At 38.1% G+C, this 2,818-nt stretch overlaps 1 long non-coding RNA gene across 1 annotated transcript; it reads right to left on the minus strand.

The window, feature by feature from the left end:
- Nucleotides 1–384: 384 nt before the first annotated feature.
- Nucleotides 385–2,576, minus strand: LOC124883629. The gene is made up of 2 exons (XR_007042255.1): nucleotides 2,344–2,576; nucleotides 385–588 (listed from the first exon to the last, which is right to left on the minus strand). It is a non-coding gene; the product is annotated as an uncharacterized LOC124883629 (long non-coding RNA).
- Between the last annotated feature and the right edge of the window lie 242 nt (nucleotides 2,577–2,818).

Raw genomic sequence — 2,818 nt, forward strand, 5'->3', positions numbered from 1 at the left:
ACCCAGGCACAAAGATTCAAAGCTATCCGGACTGGGATGACTTTCCCTTCCAGAGTTGGTTGAGTTATGGTGACCCTTTCAGGCAGAGCGCAGTCCTAAAAGAAATGCTCACATGCTTTAATTCCTTCACTATAATATGGCCCGGTTTTCCCAGGGTATCCATACAGAAACATGCAGATAAGAGTGCACTGCTGTACTCTAATGTGTGGATACTCACAACGAAAGTGCAGTGTGTCCCAGTGCCTGTCTCTTTACAACACAGTTTGTTCTTGAATAAATTGCATAGGAATTTATTGCCCAAAATAAATAAAAAAGTGCAATCACTTTGCCCAGAACAGTGTGTGTTTATACGGTGAGGCCATGGGGAAAGACACAAAGGCTAACCTGCTGCCAACTTGGTTTGCTAAGAAGCAGAGTGAGCGCAGAAGATGTTGACATTTTCTCAGTGGAGGGAAGCTGCTGCTCCATCTGCATCTGAAAGGTCACTGCAGTGGGTTTTAGAGCACGGTGTGTGTCCGACTGCATGTACGTGTGCCACTGTGACCGCCAAAAGCAACGTGCTTAATTTGGCCGCCTTTCTCGTCAATTCTGTGTGAAAAGAGTAGAGGAGGACAATAAGCAAAAGATGCTGGAAGTGTTGGGCATAGCACAAACAGAATAGCAGGAATCCACCCCCCACCACCACCACTCTCACCAGACACACACACGACATTCACACATTCTTGCTTTGAAGATGTTTACAGGAACTATGAGGGAAATAAGCTTGCAGCCTTTTTGGTTAATCGGGACTAAGTAGATGCTGCTGATTTTCCTCCAGGATAGGAAGGACTCACACCTGACTCTTGAAATAATGAACAGAGACCAATCAGATGGTATATTTCATATATTGTTATGTTATTTATATTTACTCAGAATTTTTTGTTACATGCTTGAATATTTCAAGCATTTAACTAGGACAGAAACCACAAACATGTGGCACTGGCAAACATGTTTTTTACACAACCACTTCATCACCTTTGATTTTTCAGATACTTTCTGATCAAGCAACATGTCTACATAAGACGCACCATCTGTTGTGCAGTATCAACACATCCTTAATTAGAGTAGGCAAAACTGTGCCAGTAAATGTCAGACATGCTATTTTGCTTTTTCACATGTGTGTACATAAAAAACTCTAAAGGCGATAAATCTAGATGCACATATAGATAGCCATTAACACAGATAATGGTTAATTAGTGTAAACGACAAAAAGGCGTTGTGTCTTGTCGCGACTGTGCTTTGTCAATTCATCCATATTTATTGACTCACCTGTCCCATAATGTTGAGTCTAGAACGTTTTAGTTCAAACACATTTGTAAAACTCTCTGGCCTCCATGCAAAACACTAAGTGTGACAGAAAACTAACACTAGACATCACCCTGAACATACCACACCTGTGAGGGTACAAGGTGGTGGCAGCATCATGTTGTGGGAATAATTCTTTTCACAGGGAAACACTTGGCAAGCTTGGAGAAAAACATGTAGACTGCACAAGACTTGAGACCATCTTGGAGGTTTACCTTCCAGCAGTAAGTACAATGTCACTAAAACTTACACCAACAAGATAATGGTTTAAATCAAAGCAAGTGCATGGGTTAGAACAGTGTTGTTCCTCCACATTTATGCTACATTTTAACATCAAAATATGCCAAGCTAGACAATATTTTTAAAACAGATTTGTAAGGGCACAAAATATATGTCAGAGCTCGTCTCACACCTTTCTATTTTGTCCTAATACCATCGCCTTACTGGGCTGGTATTCACAGGACAACCCTTAACAGACCGAAATATTAGTTGATAAAATATTAAAATATTAATATTAAGGTGTACGGCCAAGAGCTGAAAAAAGATAAACTCATAGGCCTAACTCTAGAGGATTTATTGTTGCAGGGGGAACTTTTCAATATGAAGAGCAACTGGGCATTACCGGTTGGGAACAAAGTATTTTTTTCTTGTGATTTGCCTTAGAAATATTTAGTTATTCACCTGTAGCTTTTTGTTCAATAGTATTTAAGTGTTCTCCTTATATCTATATTACATCTTAAATAACATTATTAATTATGTTTTACCTTCCAAAATTCAATCATGTTTTACCATTAATTATGTTTTACCTTAGATTTATTTTGCCTGACAATCTCAGAGCAACTAATAGCCAGAGTACAAATAACAAATTTAGATAACGTGGACAAAGCAAACAGAGACATTTGTTCTTTTTGTGGCTGTCAAACATAGTGAGTGAGGGCAACGGATGGTAAGTTAGTATCAAATGACAAAATAGGAAGGGTGTCAAGAAGATAGACCTACTGTTAGGATGTTAGATATGTCAGGTTCAGATGTATTCTTTGTTTTTGCAAGGCAAGGCTGCCAAGAAATCTTGACAGATGATCTAGTGTTGTGGAAGCAGCTTAGATAAGCAGCATCCAAAACATGTTACCTCCCACTCATCATGGCTTCTGTCCTAGTCTATAGTTAAATAATCACTCTTTAGCCTGGTAGTTAGAGAGCTCTTATGATCCAACCCAAGAGCAAAGCCTCATTTTTTTTAATAGACTTGGATTCCACCCTAATGATGTAACCATGTACAAGCTTTTCACAGTCTTAAAGATAATACAAGTGTAACACGGTTTTATTTTAACATTACTATTGATGTGAAGTTTGTCAAAATTGGTTTATTTATTCTTCAAATTCATTTTATTTAATCAACAATTTATTTTTTTCCTGACTTTTATTGCTATATACATTTTTTATGTTACTCTTGTCAGTTAGTGGTTACCATAGC

The sequence above is a fragment of the Girardinichthys multiradiatus genome, chromosome 18 (assembly GCF_021462225.1).
Source record: "Girardinichthys multiradiatus isolate DD_20200921_A chromosome 18, DD_fGirMul_XY1, whole genome shotgun sequence".
NCBI lineage: Eukaryota > Metazoa > Chordata > Actinopteri > Cyprinodontiformes > Goodeidae > Girardinichthys > Girardinichthys multiradiatus.